General features: G+C 36.2%; 1 pseudogene; it reads right to left on the bottom strand.

Annotated features, from left to right (window-relative positions):
• Positions 1-18,304: 18,304 nt before the first annotated feature.
• Positions 18,305-19,163, bottom strand: LOC140531911 (nuclear receptor-binding factor 2 pseudogene; annotated as a pseudogene).
• Between the last annotated feature and the right edge of the window lie 1,599 nt (positions 19,164-20,762).

The raw sequence follows: 20,762 nt of genomic DNA, 5'->3' as shown, positions 1-20,762 counted from the left end.
CCATTGAAGATTCTTTAGCAGAGAAGTTATACAATCAGATTTGTGTTTTAGGGATATCAGTTTAGCATCTATATGAATGAGGGTTAGGAAAAGAGAGAACTGAGGTCATGGAGACTACAGTAGATGTGACTACAGTAGTCAGGAGACTACTGTAGCAGTCCAGGTGATGTGTGATAAAGAACTGAACTAGGATGATGGAGTTGTGAGTGGAGCAAAGAGAAGTTGATAGTTATGAGAAACATTGAGGAATTAGAACTAACATGACCTGGCAACTGATTGGATATGAGCAAGGAGTGGAATGAATCAGTATTATTAAGAGTCAAGGATGATTCCAAGCCAGCATGGAGTTGTCATTAAAAATAAAATTTAGTCAAGCCCCCAAAGACTCAGTTACCATGCAAAGAGCAAGGTGTCAGACTAAACCTGCATCAATCCTTGAGACTTCAGAGAGAACTAATTGAAATTATAGATTATTGTCAGAACACTCTTTAATGCTGAAGTTGCATTCAAAGGGTTTCATACTTCTTGTACCTTGGTTAGCCACTTCCCATCTTTTCTCTCCTAATTCTGCTATGATCTGTCATGTCAAAATCTTTCCCATTCTCTTGTCCCATTCATTTTAGCCTTACTTCTCCCAAGTTCTTGTCCTGTGCCTTTCACTTCCTTTGTGCCTTATATAATTCACATTCTAACATTGATTCATTTCACTTAATTTTAATCTTTTTCCTCCTACACTCCTTCCATCTTCCCACACTTATGGAAACCTGATTCCTTAGCTGATTTCATAAAATCCTCTGAATCTATATTCAGATGATTCTCAAGTCTACATACATGCAAATAACCTTTTCTGTGATAAGGTTCAATCCTATATAAGGAACTACTTATAAGACATCTCTTCCTTGATGTTCCTTAAGCAACTCTAGTTAAATATGCCCTAAACCCCATTCTTCTTAAATTCCCTTTCCCTATTTCTGCCAAGGGCACCATCATTCTCTTAGTTCTCTCTGATGTCTCAAGGACTGATGCAGGTTTGGCTTGACGCCATGCTCTCTATATGGTGACTGAGTCTTGGGGGGGCCTAACTAAATTTAATTTTAATGGCAGTTGCTTTGCCCCAGTCCAAGATGTTAGGGTGTGATGTAAAATCAGAAGTTTTACTACACATGAAGTCAAGGTTTGGGCTTGGTGTCTCAGGATCTGCTCCTAATTGAGGACTCCTCTTAGGTAGTTACGGTCACAATAAAAATAATTGTTATCAAAAGATCTCCCTCACCTTTGGCATTGCACTCAAGGAATTATTCCCTAAAGCTTGAACTTAGAGATGAGTCAAGAAAACAAGCCAAAATTTATTGAAAGACAGATACACCTCTCCTTTACTCTCTGAGGAGGTATAACACCATTGTACTCCAACTTGTACTTTTCAGAAGTTCAAGATGGTGAGGTAGTACAGTGAATGGTGCTGGGCCTGGAATCAGGAAGACCTGAGTTCAAACCTGACCTCAGATACTTATTAACTGTGTGACCCTGAGCAAATTATTTAATCTCTCTTGGGCTTTGTTTCTGCAACTATAAAATGGGGATTGTAATAGTACTTAACTCACAGTGTTATTGTAAAGACAAATTAAAATAACATAATAATTGTAGTTATATATAACATAATATATGGCATAAACTATAACAAGAAACTGCTTAGTGAAGTGTCTCGTATGTAAGTAACAATAAATACTTATTTTCTTCTTTTCCCCTTTCCTTCCCTGCCCTTCATGGGCTATTTAGATCATAAGTTGGCCCTGTCTACACTGCAAATGGATGCTCTGGGATCAGGACGACTTTTCTATTTCTATATCCTTTAGATCAAGGGCCATCAGTCAGTTGGGGCAGACAAATATCACCTGGCACCAACAAGGCTAGCATTATATCAGTACACTGTAATCTTTATATAAACCTTTGCTGTTTCCTACTTTGCTAAGTGGAAGTGGTGGAGTGATCAGAATCTAGAGTAAAATTAAAGTGGTAGAAAAAATAGCTATAGGAGTTTCTCCCATAGGAATCTTTCCTGGTTCTTATGGCCTGTAGCTGATACATCAAGCAACCACAGATCTCCAATACTTATGTTCCTTTTCTACATGTCAACTTGTGATACAGTGTCATTATGCTTTTCACAGTTAAGGATTTAGCCATATGATTCTAAGGTGTATTTTTACATATGAACCACCAAAAGAATATGTTGACACCTCTGCAATTGGTTTTGATATTCTTCTATGGACAAAATATCATACTTCCAATTGTAATAAACCTTGACCTGTCGACAGTAGAACTATATTATTCACATTGTATGATGCTTCTTACAAATTAATAACTAGTAATAAGCAACAAAGGGACAAAGTAGCATGATAATATTCACCTAAAATAGTTCTTAAGAAATACTCAGCTCATTTAAAGTAAGAAATCCTAGCTTAACCTAACTGACAATAGTAAAAACACATTTATAGAACTTGGCAGTTTACTTTGTGAAAAAGACCACCTGTGTGCACTAATTTGTTTGAAGTGAAATCTACTTCTAGGCATTATTATGTGACTAGATAGCTATGTCTGAGAAATAGCACTTTACTGCAAACTCTGTGACCCCAAACACCACCTTTAATGAATCCCTAATGCCTGTCCCCAAACATAGCCACATCTGTAGTGAATGGTGAGACTCTTTGCTGCAGATAATCCTGGGTCTGAGATCCCACAAAATTGAAATGTGCACAACAGGGCAAGTCATTTAACCAGCTGTTGCAGGATCATGTTTTATTGCTAAGGATTAGATATGCAAGATGCTACACAAGTATGTAACATGTCCCTAGACCCCCAAGGAAAGTGCAAATCTGCTCAAGTGCTCATGAATCAGAACCACTTATAGGGAATTGAATTGCACTGCAAATCCTACTGGGAAATTCCTTACTAACTCCAGAAGTGGATGGCTCTTATCACAAGGAAATGAACATAGCACAGAACAAGAAACCAAGACAGTGACACATGGCAGATCACTTTCCCCTAAAGAAATCTTGTGCTGCAGGGCATGCTAAGTACTTGGGAAAGTTAACATACACATTCAGTAAAGAAGATGAGATAAGACAATCAAACACATGGGATTATATATGAAATTACAGGGTATGGAACCACAAGGGGAAGAGGAAAGAAAATTATTCTGAAGGAGAGGTTGGCTTACTATTTGAATGTAAACAATTGCTTTCACTTACATAATGCTTTATAATGCAAAAAATATATTTATTCCCTGGGAATTAAGCAGTGCAAATATGATTGTTCTCATTTTGTAGAGGAGGAGATTGAAGTTCAATGAGATTAAGACATTTGTCCTAGGTCATATTAGGCAAAATGGGGGAAAATATTCAAACAGACCTTTTAAATCCAAGTTCAGTTCTAGCCAACCTAGCCTTCCCTGACTCCCTATTTGTTTACATTTGGCTGCTTTATATATGGTCAGAACAGACAATTGACCATTAATTGACTTCAGTAAGATTCTTTTCAAAAATATTTCTCTATCTCAAATTGAAATTCCACCGTGAACAATCAGTTACCTTGGACTGAGCACTATTTGTGGACCAGACTTTGTTTAATATTCAAAGATTACACATAAAATTACTACAATCTTAGTGTAAATTAGTTGGAAAAGGGAAGCATGACAAGTCTTTGTACTTGTAGTTGGGGAGACTGAGATAGGAAATAGAGTTACTGTAGGAAAAATAAGGGAATATGAAGGGAAAACAAAAGGAGAAATTTTGCTTTTTTTATGTAATTTAACCTAGGAACAGTTTTTGTTATTCAGATCTGTTGTTTAATCATAGAACTAAACATGAATTTGGATTTAGTTTTCCTTTCTAGATTTCAGATAATCTTGAATGGTAGATTTCTTAAAGCTGGCTATCCTAAGAATGATTAGCCCAAAGGGCAGCCAAGTAGCACAGTTGATAGAGTGCAGGACCTGGAGTCAATTAGACTCATCTTTCTGAGTAAATCTAGCTTCAGACACTTGTTAGCTGTGTGACTCTGGGCAAGTCACTTAAGCCTGTTTGCCTCAGTTTCATCATCTTTAAAATGAGCTGCAGAAAGAAATGTCAAACATCTCCAGTATCTTCGCCAAAAAAACCCAAATGGGGTCATGAAGAGTTGGACGTGACTAAAAGGACTGAACAATAGCTATGTCCAAAAGGAGACACATTTAATGTTTCTCATTAACAACAAATTCAACACCTAAAAAAAAAAAATATCTTCTCCGGAGTAGATGAAAATTCTACTAGTTATGGCTATAATGTTTTTTTTTTCCTTTTAAGAAGTTCCAGAGACAGTGTGGTATAATGGATAGAGAGATGAGCTAGAAGGCAGGGAAGTGTGGGTTCATATCCCACCACTGACACAAAATGACAGTGCAACAGAAGCAAGTCATTTAGCCTCTGAGTGTCCCTTCCCAGTCAACCCTCGAAGACAGTCAATGACAGAAGAGGTAAAATCCACATTAAGAGAAATCTGTCATCGAAAGCTTCCTACGCTGATGAAATCACAGGTCCAGTAAAGCCAGAAAATTCCTAACAACAAAAAAGCATCTTATTTATAATTATATATATGATTATAAGTTATAATTCTATTATATTTTCATTTATATATTATTATAAATTATATACCCATTTATATATTATTATAAATTATAAATTGATTTCTGTGACATATTGCTGTGAAGTTTCTTTAGTTAACAACTTTTGATATGGTCTTTATAGAAAGTAAGCTTCTCAAGAGCTAAATCTTATTTTTTATCACGTTCATCAACAAGCTTTTATTAAGTATTTATTAACGTGCCAGGCATGTTTGTGTTTGTTTCTCCAGGCAGCTAGTTGGTGCAGTTGATAAAGTGCAGGGCCTAGAGACAGGAAGACTCATCTTCCTGAATCCAAATCTGGCCTCAGATATTTACTAGCAGTGTGACCCCAGGCAAGTCACTGGACTCTGTTTGCCTCAATTTCCTCATCCATCAAATGAATTGGAGAAGAAAATGACAAACCACTCCAATATCTTTGCCAGGAAAATCCCAAATGGGGTCATAAAGAGTCAGACATGAGTGAAATGAATGAAGGACAATATGAGCCACATTAAGCATAAATCTCTAAATAATTGCTGATTGAATGGTCTCAAATATGTGACCCTTATGTCAAACCACCTGTGCTCTGACAAAGGTCAGAAAATTCAAACCGAAAAATCTAGAAATGGTAAGACAAGCCATAGTATTTTCCCCATCATTTACATAGGATACTACTTTGATGTAGCATCAGTTAAGTGTTTTGCAGTCATATATGTTTCTCACCACTTTTGAAAAGCAGAATTCAGCCCGGCTGGTGCTCCTCCCCTCCCCCTACACACATACCACTTATCATTCCTTCGCATCCTTCACATGGAGAGCCCACCTATTGGTTGTCAAAAGCATTCTGTAAGTAGAAGAGCTGGTATTTCTAGTCCTGCTGTAGACTTAGACTTAGTTACTCTGGGCATCCACAAGACTATCTAAATTCCATATGTATTAGACATTGATAATACTTGGTGAATGTTCAACATTACTATCAATGCTTTTTGTTTCCTGAGGGAAGGTCTGTGGGGTAGATGGGGGAGGAGTGGAAGAGGAAACTTGGGGACATTCCTGATAACCATTCTCTTTGTTCTCATTTCTTTCTTAATTCTTACTGGACTTTAGAATATCAGGGTCCAAAAATGATGCAATATTTTCTTCTTAGAGCTTCTCAGGAAGAAAAATAAAACCTCATTGACACTAACCATAATATCTTAAAACTGCTGGTGGATGAGACAATGTGAATTGTCTTAACATCTTAACTGAAAATAATTTTTTTCTGTTTTGGAAAGGACCTGTAATGTTGAACCATTACCTTAATTTAAAGATTTGTATTAAAGGTTTCTATCAACTCTCAAGTACTTCAATGCTAAACTCTCCTAATACACTTAAAAGCATGGTTCAGTTTACAAAAACATTATGCATATGCAACTTTTCTGCAACACATATATTACATATAACTCTGCACTTCACATTTAAGGTAAATCAAAGTTGAATACTTTAAAAGGATAACTATAATCTAATAATTCAAATGAGCCTTTGAGGTTTACAATGCACTTTCCCCACAACAACCATGGGAGGTTGGAAGCATAATCAGTATTGCACTCCATTTCAGAGATGAGGAGACAGACTGAGTTTCCATGACTATACAACATCAGAGCTGGAATATGAAATTCAGCTCTAGGGCTCTCTCTACTACACAACGCTGCCACTCAGTCTTTTGTTGATCCACATTTTCAAATAACATGTTGACCTGCAGTATCTATTAGTTTTCTGGTTTTAAAATTATTAGTTATTAGTTTATTATTAGTTATTACTTTCCAGTTTTTAAAAATTCTCTGTGGTATATTTTTCCACATTATAGTGCCATTTCAGATATTAAACTAACATAGAAATGGGGGAAAATATATATGAAATCAGAGATAACATCAGGGAACAAAATAAATGGATGAATCAGTAAATAAATTGCAAAATTATTTATAATATATTATAATTATTTATAATAAAATAAATTCATACTTAGGTAATGGGGGAACTGGCCAATGAGAACCCAGTCCTTGTTGCATGCTTGGAATTGCTCTTCTTTATAGGTTATAAAGAACATGGGCAATATGTCATGCATGGTTTGAATCCAACAAGCAGAGACATGGTATACCTACTTCTGGTAATGCTGACTGAACTGTTAGTGCTGAGAAGTGATAAAGAGTCTTCTGGTTAATTGAGGAGCCAAAAAAAACTGAGTATGCAAACAAATAGTTTGAGCAGACTACTTTACCCTCTTTCTTCCTGACTGTTGCCTGCTGCCAGGTGGGAAAGGGCCCCATGCAATATGAAATTAGCATGATTATTATTTGCTTTTGTGGATCAAAGGTAGAGTTTGTTTATAAATGGATTTCCTTGGAATAGGGAGGGGAAGGTAATTATAAAACAGCAAATTAAAATGGCCATACCTATTTGTTGTGTCTACAAAGGTAAAATGGAGTTGAATAATAAGCAGCTATGCAGTAAAACTGTTTAATATGGTTTGGCAATAAGGATTATGAGAACACCTTTATTTTTTGTCAGTAATAATGTTTTTCTCTTAAACTATCTGGACAAGTACCTCTTTAACTTAACTTATCTACATAGACATCAAGAACAAAACTTTCAGGTTTTCATTCTCTCATTCCCCAGCCTATACAACTAGTCCTGTTCTCACTATATAGAACTCAGGCAGGTCATGTTTGGGCAATAATGCCTGCCTTGAAAGAAACAACAAAAACCAAGATTTCTCAGTGTTAGTCCCCATTCTTCTCGTTTGTTCTTTAACACCTCTTTCACCTCCTTCCCCTTTTGTCTGTCCCCTTTTCTACCTCTTCTACAGTTAAAAGTCTTGATCTTCTTTAAGAGAAAGAAGGAAGTATGGTACCATGAATCAAAAAGAAGAAAAAATGTTTAAAAAGGTAGTCAGTGGTTCCAGATGCCAGAGAATAGTCAAGTATGATGCAGAATGAAGAAACGTCATTGGATTTGGTGCTTAGGGAGCTATTATTTCCATTTGAGGGCACAGTTTCAGTAGAATGGTAGGGATGGAAGGCTAATAAATAGAACAGAAAATAGGTAAGGTTAGGATAAGAGGTTAAGAAATAGTAGTTCCATTTTTTCCCCTAAAAGTTTGACAATGAAGGGAGAGAAAGAGAGAGAGAGAGAGAGAGAGAGAGACAGACAGACAGACAGACAGACAGACAGAGAGAGAGAGAGAGATAAAGATATGCAGAAGAGTTACTGGCTTTTATTTTACAGCTGGACATGCCACATACATATCAATTTAAGGCAATAATTCTAAACCTGAGGCTCACAGTAACCCAGGGATCTATGGACAGATTTGGGGCTTTATGAACTTAGATGGGAAAAAAAGTGAAGCTTCATTTCAGTATGATTGGTTTCCTTTGTAATTCTAGGTATTTTATTTTATGCACTCAGAACAATAATTCTGAGAAGTGATCTATCTATAGGCTTCACTACATTGTTAAAGGTGTCCGTGACATAAAAAAAAAATGTTAAGACTTGTACTTGCTTTTAGGTAAGCAGTTGTAGACTGATGAGGGTAAAAATTAGGGTAGACTTTATGGTAGTCTGCAAGTGTTTGAAGGAATGTCTTATGGGAAAAAGATTACATTTGTTCTTTTTGGCCTCAGTGGGAAAAATTAGGAATAATGGGTGCAAGTTGCAAACAGAGTTAGGCTGAATGCAAAGAATATTGTTCTAACATTTAGACTGTAACAAAGAGAAGTAGGCTGCCTCAACAAGTAATGCATTTCCTTTCACTTGAAGTCTGTCTTCAAGCAAGGGCTTAATGACCTCTCCTTGAGTGTGTTAGAGAAGGGATTCTTGTTCAGTCACAGATTGGCTTATGTTAAATCAGAGGTTCTTAAACTACTTTTGTGTCATAGACTTCTTTTAGAACTGGACGTGAAACCCGTGGAAACCTCAGAACAGTGTTTATAAGTCACAAAAGAAAATGCAAGAGTTTGCAAAAATTTTAAAATATATAATGCAATAATTAAATACATGTAAAATACAATGTAAATATAGTTATTAAAATATATTTCTAAAAACATCAAATTCACACATGCCAAGTTAAGAACCCTGTACAATACCATCCATTCAGAGATAGATAATTGATTCGCTAATCACATTTTAGTCTTCTCTGCCCCAAAGGCTACTCACAGTTCTGCCTGACCTGGTGGCTTCCCTGATTTCTTCCAAGCCCTCAGCCTTTCAGACTTATACATCACTATGCAACTATAACCAACGATGACACACACAGCTCTGATATAATAAGATAGAAAAATATAAATTGAGACAGTAAAAGCTGAATAAATAGCTTCAGTTTCTGAACTCATTGCCACACCAGGCCAGAGGTCAGGAACAGGTTGTCCAAACTGCTATGGAGACCAACAAAAAATTAGAGTCTAGGACTAACTAATGGGTCAGGTAGGTGTATCAGGTGATGGCAAGGCAAGAATAGTCACAGTATCAAAAGAGTAAAGGGTAGAACCAAGAAATGAAATGTCACCTAAGGTGGAATCGTAATCCCAAGATGAGCATCAAAGGCTAGAGCAAAGGAAGAGTATGGAAGTGAAAACTGCAAGGTAACATAGGAAGAATATTCTTGTGGGAAAACTCACAGGCTTCTGTCTCATTTTATGAGGAGCACAATTCTTTGATATTGGGGAGTCTGAAAAAGGTGCAACAACAAACAGCCTGTGTCAAAGCAGACTGTTGCCTCTTTAACATATATATTTTTTCCTTCCACTACGATAAGGGTTAACATGATCAAGGCCCCGAGGGCAGGCATTAGCCATCAACTTGAAGAAGTTTTAATTATAGGGATAAAGGTGCAGTAGCAATTCCTGGGCAGCAATCCTGAAACAGTATTTCATTTATGTTAGAGTCCCTACACTACTGTCAGATTTTTTTTTTAAACAACTGCTAAGCATTATATTAATTCACATGAGTAAGCTAAGTAGCATAAGTGTATCTTATTCCATGACATTTGAAAATACCTGAGAATTACCACAGGAAGGTAGAAAAATTAATATTTTTGCAGGTGGACCTGGGAAAGGGCCCTAAAGTGCCAGAAATATTGGGAATTATTTCCAAGTCATTTGTGACTATGCACTACTACTAAACTAGAAAAGTGAATTATTTCATTTTCATAGTTCAATCAATCAAAATTTCTTAAGTGTCTATAATGTATCAGAAACTGTGCTAAATACTGGAAAGATATTATCTCTGGAGTCAAACGAACTGAGTTCAAATCTTATATCTGTCACTTGCTACCTTTGTAACACTGAGCAAGAAACTTAAAACATTCCTAGGTCTCCGTTTCCTCATTTGTAAAATGAGGTAGCTGGATTCTATCGTCCCTGAGGTTCTTCCTAAATAAGCAATCCTTAGTAAACTCTTTGGTTTCTTTATTCATAAATACAGTTTTGAACAGGAAACAAAATAGATTCTCACTTCATGAATACAGTAGAATATTTTTCTATAGTATAACAGATTAATTTAAAGATTAATGAAGAGAATCATTGGAAAACATATAAAGGAGTACAAAACAAAGTAAGCAAAACCAGGAAAACAAGAAACACAATTGCTACAATAATGTATATGGAAAAGATAGCCACAACAAATATGAAAATGGAATTCCATGAAATTGTACTAAACACATTTGCCCTTAAAGAAAAAATGTAAGAATACAACTCCCTCCCTTATTCACAGAGGTGGGGTACTATGGGCATAGAACACTACATAAAATGTCATATTCAGATAATGTATTGATTAGTTTTAAAGAACTTTTTTCTCTTTTTATTTTACTCATTTATATATTATATATTGCAAATGGTCATTATATCTATATCTATACACACACACACACACACACACACATATATTTATTTATTTATTTTCAGGCAGAGTAAAAGACAAATAGAGAGAAAAGGATATATCGGAAATGAAGCCAATGTAAAAGAAAAATATATAAATAAAACTTTACAAAAGAAAGACTTTTTTTTCCTGCAACATTCACATCTGACAAATACATGTGTTATTTGAAAGGAAGATACATATTCCCTTATGTGAACTGAACTATCTCTTTGTATTTGAAAGACAACTTTACATTTTTCCTATAGTCTGAGAAAAAGTTAGAATCTCTTAACCAGCAATTGGATTAAAAAGGGCTCTTTATTTGATTCATTTCTCCAGGAAAAGATGAAAGAGATGGCCACCACAAGAATGCAGATAATTTGACAGACTTTTCAGCAACCTTTACTAATTTATTGATATTCGGTGGGAACTGATAAATACTCAGGTGGCTAATGTTTGGTCTTAAGACAGCTTGATGATTTACTCAAAACATCTGTCCATCAGGTTACATAGGCTCCATTCAGCAAGCACATACTCGTAAAGTAGATCTCCTGGGGTACGGAGAGAGCTACTTCAGTAGAAGCTTGGTGACAATTCAGGCCACCTCTCAAGCTAGCACTGAAGGAGACGAACTCTCCTGAAAGAATAATCAAGTATGAATGCACCTTTTTTAAAGTTATGCCCAAGTTTAGTCAGATGGCTAGAAAGCATACATACTGAGAAAGAAGAGATCCTACAGAGATGATTACTGAAACCTTAAAAGGCTCCTTAGTCTCCAGCTCAGTTACAGCATGATAACTTAAAGTCCAACAGATTTCTCTCACCTAACTAAACAAGTGTGTTTCCATGATGTGAACATGAGCGAACCTTTCAAGCCCTGATGTTTGTTTGCAGGGAGGTGGTGGTGAGGACCTGAAGTTAATCAAACAAATTTACTACCTCTGCGTCATACAAGAACGTAAATATGAATATTTATCTGCCTATGGAACTCAGTGACTCATTTGAGGGTTTCTTTCTTTTTAAAAAAATTCCTCTGAGCTATCTGACCATCATGAAGACTGAATTTATTAAAACCACAGGTTATAAACATCGTAGCAATTAATCTATTCTGAAAGCAATTCATTCTTAATATGTTTATGAGCAATCATTGAGGGCTCTTTTAGCAGAGAACAAAGGTACTGTCACCAATTCAATGTTGAAGGAACTATTTAAATAGTATCCTGCATCGGGGACTTACAAGCAATCAAATGCTGGAGAAGTTTTGCAAGGGAAATATTGAAACAGAAAGCAAGTCCTAAACTGCTCAGAAACAATGTTGGAACTGTTTTTCAGGTAACTGGGCAACATGCCTTTTATTGAACCTACCTAGTCATTGAAAGACAAAGATTTCAGTAATAAATTATACTGCTATGCATTCAGCCATCACTCTTATACTTTGTGCTATATGGTGTTTTAATCACCTTAGGGTTCTTCAAATTAAGTATAATAGCTGATAAATGAATGAAAACTAGAAGGAAAAAATCAAACAATTGTATGGATAATATCCAAGTGTCCAAATGAATGATATGGATCAGTCATCCGAAATTATTTTTCTGCTGGATGGTAATGATAAACTCCAGATAACATGGATGCTTTCAGTCAAAAGAGGAAACATAGTCATGTCAGGGATTTCCAGCAGTGGCAAATGCCTTTGACTACTTTCCTGCTCTAATAAGAGACTGAGTTTGACAGATTCCTTTGAAAGATTAACACAACCTGGCATTCTGTTAAATCAGAAAACAAGCAAATAAGCGAAAAGAATGTGACTGACAAAAGCTTCTGTGAGGATCCAATGACATTTCCATCTAAATGCCTCGGTTTATATTGTTGATCCCTTAGAGTAACTTACTGCTTCAAATCAGATCTTTAAAAACAAACCAAAAAAGAGACAAGAAAGAGAAAACTATCAAAACTATCATGTTCACCTTCCTCTCTTCCTAACAGCCTAAATGGATTTTGTCAAGACTGCTTCTCTCTGAGTTATGAATGATTAGCTTGAAATGAAAGGGTGACATTATTGTCCTTGTGCTTTGACCATGAGATCCCATACACTCTACGTTAGGGCTCACACAGTATGCACCTGGCCTTTTTAGCCTGAATTCCTGCACATCCAAGCTTACTTTTCACTCCCTTTAATGGCTGGGTTTGAAAGAAAATCAGTAGAGAAAAAAGAATTGAAATTTTAAAATAAGAGAAAACTATTACGAAACAAATGCCTAATTATACAAGTTAATTTAAGTAAATTATTTTGGAAAAACTATTTTCATAGGCATAAATACAAAATTCATAAAAAAGAGAAAATTAATTTCTTGCAAAGATGTTACCCCACTTTAAAGGTAAAAATTCAAAGGTTTTATAAACAACATAAAAATACTTTAAAAGTATTTATATGGGTTTCATCCATATGTATTAAGTCAAGAAGAAGAATATTTAATAAGAAATGAAAGTTCAGGGAAAATGTTTCATTTTATAAAGGAATGGAATTTAACAATATCTTTTTTTCATAATTGAAAAATGTATTTTTATCTTCCTGTCCAATTGGATAGGATAAAATAGCTCTGGACAGTCTTGCAGTAAATTAGGTAATCAAAATAGCAATTTCATTTTAGATGAAGTAGATATCCCTTACATTAGTGCATTTAAATATTAATTTGAGGAAAATTATATGAACAATCAATATGTACATGACATTTTGGAGTCAGCAACTACAAACCTTCATATCCCCCTACTTCAATAAAGTACTGTGCTTTGATCTTTTCCATTTTAAAAATGTATTTAAATGTATTAATAAATATATTAATAATAATAATAGTACATTTAAAATGTACTATTTCAAAAACATATAGTTCACACTCTGGAATATTGCATTCAATATTGCTCTTCCAGTGGAATATTGTGGTTGTGGCTTATTCTTCATTCTCAGAGAGGACCATGACATCAGAGAAACGATCCATGACTTGCAATTGAATTGGATTTGAGTGAGGGAAGGCTGTGCAAAGTCACCAACCTGACTTCTTCCTCCAGAGACATGTAGATCCAACGGCTAGATATCAATCAGGACAACTGGGGATGGTCCAGGATGCAGCGGAAGAGTTAGAGATGTCAAGATTGTGGGGCTAGTATTTGAAGTTTCGCTGTGCTTTTTACACATATCAAAATCTAAATAGAATGCCAGTATCAGGGCAGAATAATAGTGTAGTCAAATTCATCAGTCAATTAATCCTTTAGTGAAAAGAATTTATTAAGTGCTTGCTGTGTGCTGAGATCTATGCTGTGTTGGGGATATAAATAACAAAAATAATAATAAAAATAAGCATTGCCCCTAAGAATTCTAAAAGGAAAGGATAGGGTATATAGGAAAAGTAGTGTTTATATGGAAAGGCATTTTGATATAAAAAAGTCATAGGGATGATTATTGGAACCACTGGATAAAAGTTAGACAAAACTCTTTCCAGGAGCAATGATATAGTTGATTTGATTATGATTCTAGAACTGGTATAAAAAGCAGGTTCCAAGGGATGGGATAATGGGGAGGGGAGGTTTAGCAGGAACCAATATGGTGGTGGTTGATTGAAATGAAGCATGAGTGGATCTTCGGTCTTGGTTTAGTGGGTGACTGAGGCATCCCCAAACAATAAATATTGTTTTTATGACTAACTCCATCCTTACACTACTTTTTGTTGTTGTTGTCACTGAAAACTTTCAAAAATAAATGTCCATTGTGTTAATTCTTGAAGGTGGCAGGAGGAAATCAAAGAAAAGTGTGGTCAAAAGATCTCAGGATTTAGAGTCATACAACCAGTGCTCACATTTCAGCTCTTTCAGTCACTACTGATGTGACCTTGGGCAAGGTACCTAACCTCTCAGGCTCAGTTTTCTATCTGTAACAAATGAAGGAGTTGAACTAGATGGCCTCCAAGGTCCTTTCTACTTCTAAACCTATAGCCCTCATGGTACCATGAAAAGAGGACTAGTTCTAGACTCAGGAGGCTGAGGTTCAAATCTCAACTCTAATGCTTACTACCTGTGTTACCATAAATAATTAATTTAGCCATCTTTGATCTTAGTTTCCTCATTTGTAAAATGAAGGAATTGAACTAAATGATCTTGGATGCTACTTACAGCTCTACATGTATAATCCTATGTTCTAACATGGACACTGAATTTTCTAAAATGTATTCTAGTATCTTTAAAATAAAGATTGTGAGTCTCTTAGTATAGACACACTTATTGTATTTACTTGAATCATTTCCTTACCTTACCCCTTATGTGTGGATTTTGAGATTTTTTTTCCTCCTCACCTTTCTCCACTATTTTATTTAACTTTAAAACAGTAACTGCTGCTACTGGACGCTTTGCCTTTGGGGACTGACAGTGTTCACATGAATGGAACAGTCAAACGTTTGTTACTAGCTGTGGTGGGTAGAGAATAGTGATCTAGTCAGCACCTGTTCCTCTAACCTCTTTGTCATACTCAGTCATTGATGGCAAGGGGCCAAGAGCACCAGGCAAGTTCAGAGAAGCAAGGCATGCATGCCATTCATGAAAACAAGGAATCAACATCAGAATGACAGCACTGTAATGTTTTTGAAGTGCTTTTTACATATTGTCTTATTTGAGTGTAAAATGCTAAAGTCTTAGCAGCGATCTTGACCAGTTCCCTCATTTTATAGATGAAGAAACTGAATCAAGTAACTTATCAAAAGTCACACAATTGATTAAAGGGCAAAACTAAAACAAAACCATATTCACTACTCTATATGAACTAAGTGCAGTTATTTCCACCACACCACAATTCTGTTAAACAGAATTTATTCTCATGGAGAAATTATAATTTTGTTATATAAATGCCTGTGTCTTTTTAGAAAGGAAAGTGCTTATATAAAGGGATACTGTATCTATATCTATATCTGTCTATAGATAGGTCTATCTAGATTTTCACAGGCATATAGACAGTAGTGTTTATGTGTTTGTGTCTGTATGTTATGCATGCACACAGGTTGTAAAGAAAACTATTAATGGACATGGTTACTGAAGAAAATGTATAAGCTCTTATTTCCTAAATTTCCTTGATAGTACAAGATATCACCAAAACTTTAATATATTTTTCTTTCAGTTAAAGTATAGAGTCTCAACTTGTGATTGTATTGATATGAGGTTCCAAATAAAGAAATTCTCATGACCAATGCAGGTCAGTATGTCTTCTGTAACTTTCAGTTTTAGAGTTTCTGACAGCACAGGGAGCTTAAGTGAGAGGTCTAATGTCATATAGGTGGTATGTTTAAGAAGCAGAATTTAAAGTTAGGTCTTCCTTCTCGGTGGACCATATCGTACTGTATTTGCAAAAGTAGGAAAGCCTTCAAAAATTTTAAAAGAAGTTATGTAGTGTTTAGCCTGGTGATCAATAGAACAACAACAACAAAAAAAAAACAGTTTAGTGCACTGAAAGCCTTAAAACTCTGTTTGTTTTATTTACTTTAGACCTTAAACAAAAACACATGCTACTTCACATGTTTTAGAGCTGCATCTATATTGAAAATAACTTTCATTTGAATGTTTTCTCTGAGTGCTTATACAATCTAATTCATCACAATGTCTGGAGCACTCCAATTTCAAATTAATACATAATTAATCTGTACCACAGAGCACCCCCTCAGAGTTTTCATAATATGACATCAGTAAAAATAGGTTATGAAAGTGAGGGAATCTGGATATTGAGTCCAAAATAAAACATTAAATAATAGTCTTTTGTAGAGGTTTGTCCATTCTCATCTATCCATTATAAACTAGTTGGATGGATAAGAATGGGTATTAGAAAAAAAAAACTTTTAAAACAATCTCCAATTAATCACCACTCAGTTCCACTGAGTTTGAAGAACATAGGGTTTTCCATAGACAAAATAGTGTCACAGAAATGAATAAAGTCAGAGGAAAATGGAAACTTAGAATTTATTTTCATGTATTCCCTATATTCTTCCAAAGGAAGAGAACAATGTTGCAGTATGCTGGGTAGAGCAGACTAATAGTATGAAATGTGATGAAGGAAAGGTATAAAATTAAATTATTGCAAAGAAGTTCCTTTGATAAGATTAACTTGATGAAATACCAGGGCAGTGGACCTTGTTTTTGAACACTGGTTAAACATCTCCCCATGGATTGTGTGGAAATGACCACTGGTATCTTCTTAAGAGGTTAAGAAGTCAAAATAGATCCTGAGGTTTTCAGTAACTGGGGACTGTGGTAAAAGCAAGCACCCTGACATACAGAAGGGGCTGCTATCACAGGTTCTTTAATCTGCTTTTCTAAAAAGAAAGCAACATTTGAGGGGCTGACAATCACTTTAATCAAGCACGTGTATCAGTCACTTAGTTCAGGTGAAAAAGTCAGCACTTTGAACTTCAGAGAAAATACTGAGAAATCAAAATCAACAGGCAGAGCTTTCAACTGTCTGACAGCAAGCAATACATGCATCAGAAATCAACAGAGAGATAACTATCTGACCAAAAATACATGGTTACCAGAGAAAGAAGAACAAACATATGGATTTTCAAAGCTGAGGTGCTACTTAATGGCTTCCCAGAGTCTAATCTGGCACTCAAACCTTTCAAAAACTAAGCCCTAAAGTGAAACCTCACCTCAAAGTGTTTTTACATCTTTCAGAGCCAGAGGGCATCACAACCCTTGAGAACCAGTGTCTCATTAACGAAAGGTATAGGCTTTCCTACGAATCTTCCCAGGCCCGTTAAGGAGTGGGGAATATCTTATTTAATCACATTATTTAATCAGAGGCACTCGATTATACTAAAACCAAAAAATGCCTTAGCAATATAACTGTTTAAAGATGAATTGATTCTTTGGAGCTTTTCCCTGACCCTTCACCACTTCATCACTATTCTTGGCTCACTATTTTGTTTAATTTAACATATCCAATTAAAAGAATCTCTTAATTTGTTTATATTTTTAATAAAACAATTATTTTTTTGATTTCTTGTAATCAAATAGTGCCAACTAGCATTACTTCCATTCAAAACAAAAGGATAATTCCTTGAGTATTTTTAAATGATGCATAACATTTTAATACAGCTAACAGAAAGTTAAAACTTATAATGCACCCTGATTAATTATGTAATTTATGATAATTTTTAAAAAAAGCAGAACTAATAATTTGGTTCCTTTATAAAGTAGAATTTTAAACATTTCTCCTGATAGTCTTAAGGTTATCATCACATTAGGAGTAGTGCAAAGTGTGGCACATGTGGGATCATCCAGGAAGGCATGTAACTGACACACCTCATTAGAATTAACAAATTGTGCATAACAAAATTCATGCAGTCAATGCAAGATAAAAAGCATCTTTCCAATACAAGGCCACCCTTGGGCTCCTGTATTAATTCAATTTTGCATTATACTTTATGGCATTGTAGATTGTTACATATAGCATAACCCTGAAGTTAAGAGAAGGAAAGTAACTGCTGCTTGAAGAATGTGTTTCCCGGTGGCCATTTGGTTTGAATCAGGAGAGACCCTTGGGAGGTCTGCATTTGTCACCTCCAGCTTCCTCAGCCCCCGCCATTCCCAAGGCTGTCCTGGGTGCTTCACAGTGACTGTTCTCGATGGCATGGCCAGGCCTTTTCTCCTACACTGGTCTGTCCAGTTAGCCTCCACCTGGCCCAGACCGTTCCTAGCCTCGTGTTTTTCCATTTTTGCTGTTTTCCCTGTTTGATTGCCTCGCCCTCCCCATCACCATTTTAGCCCCTTCTGACCTTCCATGTAACTGTTCATGAGTCCTTTCAGAATATCTTCAGGGAGCTCCAGAAGCAGGAGCTCTGGGGACGGGAAGTCCAAGGGAGGAAGGTTGGGGATGGGAATGTCCTTGGCATTTCCTGTGCAGGCTGCAAATTCCTGCCAGGGAGAAGAGGCTGTGGCACTCTGTGCAGAATCCATAATTCTGATTTCTCTACAAAGTCATCATCTACATCCAATTCCTTTTCAGGCAGAGCTTTCTGGAGCCTGGCCTTTTCAGCTCGGAGCTGCTTGTTTTCTCTCCTCAATCTTTCGCTGTCCACAAGAAACTGCACGTGTCGCTTCAGATCAGCGATCTGCTTGCCTGCTCTTCTATTGTTGTTTTGTCATCTTTGGGGACTTTGCTGTGGGGACACAGTTCTGTTCGGTCTTTCCTCTTCTGAAGGAGAAAAAGAAGAGTGTCTGGGTCCCTGTCGAGGACCCCTGGCACTGCGGCAGGGCTAAACTGCTGAGACCTGGGCACACTTGGGCCCTCAGATCTATCCTCAGCCTGCGGTCTGGTGACATCAGAAGATGAGGGGTTCCATCAGGAGTCTGCTGGGCTTTCCACCTGTCCTCCCGCTTTACCCTTTTCCACCTCTCCTGAATCAGTAAGAGTTATTTCCTGTGGCTATCCCTCTGTCATTCCAGTGATAACAGCCAGCTCAGACTGTGTCAGCTTCATGGCCTCAGAAAGATATGCGGTTGCCTTTTGGTGACAAAAAATGGCCTCTTCATATTTCTCTGCAGCTAATGACCTGTCTGCCTTCCTGCTCGGCTGATGAGCCAGGTTGAGAGACCCGTCAATTACTTTCATAGATGCCAGGGCTGGGGAGTGGGGGGACCACAGCAGCAGCTCCCTGGCTCATGGAAGGTGGGGAGAGGGCAACACTGATTCCTCCTCCCCACCTCTTAGTTTGTCTAAAGGAGTTAGTGACCAAATCTAAAACTTGGAAGGGACCTCTGAGGCTTCCTCTTCCAAATCATAATTGACCAAAAAATCTACACTATGCCCAGGAAGTGGTTAGCCATCTACACTTAAAAAAGAGAGTGAATTCAGTACAAGAGTCCACACATTTTAGGATAACCCTAGTTGTTAAGAAATCTTTTCCTTGTGTCAAACATAAATCTCCTTTACAACGTTCAATCCTTACTTCTGGTTCTGGCCCCTGGGGCAAAGTAGAACAAGGTAAGTTTGTCTTTCATGTGACAGTCTTTCATATCCTTGAACATAAACCTATCATGTGCTTTTTATCTTCTCTTTGTTAAATATCTCCAGTTCCTTTAGCCAAACATCACATGGCAGCCAAAATGGGGAAGAGAGCAGAAGGACAATTGCTTCTATAATTCTGGACATAATTGCTCTTTAAATGTTGCTAAGAATAGCATTTTTTGTTATTTATTTGTCTGGTAATTAATTTATTTTTGCCTAGTGTGCCAAATTGTTGGACTTATATTGAGCTTTTTGTCTATCCAGACCTCTAAAGATTTATCCTAGGCATATTGTCTAGTCACACCTCACTTAACTTGTCTTTGTAAAACTGATTATTTAAACATAATAATGTTGGATCCAGACTCTTTCAAACTTTTTATTTTGTGTTATCTAAGCTTTGTGTTATTGACAAATTTTAGGATCACAATAGTTCTTAATCCAAGACAATGCTCAAAATATCTAACAACATAGGAACAAGGATAGATGCCTGGGGCATTACCCCATGGTCCTTCTTCCAGGATAGCCACCTATTAATGACAATTCTATGGATCCATTCATTCAATCAGTTGCAAGTTAGCTGTACTAGCTCATAATATTCTCCATAACCATAAGTACTATGTTTATAGCATTCTCCAATCTACTTGTCTCATTTCCTTACTCACAAAAAGAAATAAGATTCGTCTGCCATGTACAATTCTTGAAAATGTAATGGCTTTCAGTCATCACATTTTTGTCTTTCTACGGGTTCAAAAATATTTATCTTTTTAAAAATTAATTTGTTTGTCTTTGGTTTTCAACAATCATTTCCATAAATCTTAAATTTTCTCCTCCTCCTAGCCCTCTCCCTCCCCAAGAATATTGCCAAAATATTTTTCTTAATGTTTTCTAATTTTTCTAACAGAAATAGAAGTAAGCTCAGTGGCCTATAATTTAAAAATTCTACTATTTTCCTTTATTAGAAAATTGGGAATTTGCCTATTTCTTGTCCTGCTTGTTGATTGGCTAACTAACGCCAATACCTCATTTATTTTCTAAAATCTTTCAATAATCACTTCTCAGATCTGCCTTTCTCTTCTAACTCCTCATTCCATGAACAGAAAATAACATTGAAAACAGCACCTGTGCCCGTAGGGTCTTCGGTGTTTTTGCTTAAAAATTTCCTTGTCTGTCTGTAATATCTGTCTAATAAATATGTTCTGATGA

Source organism: Notamacropus eugenii, chromosome 3 (genome assembly GCF_028372415.1).
Source record: "Notamacropus eugenii isolate mMacEug1 chromosome 3, mMacEug1.pri_v2, whole genome shotgun sequence".
NCBI classification, from domain to species: domain Eukaryota; kingdom Metazoa; phylum Chordata; class Mammalia; order Diprotodontia; family Macropodidae; genus Notamacropus; species Notamacropus eugenii.
The sequence above is the reverse complement of the archived record's forward strand: the minus strand, read 5'-3'. Positions and strand labels throughout refer to the sequence as shown.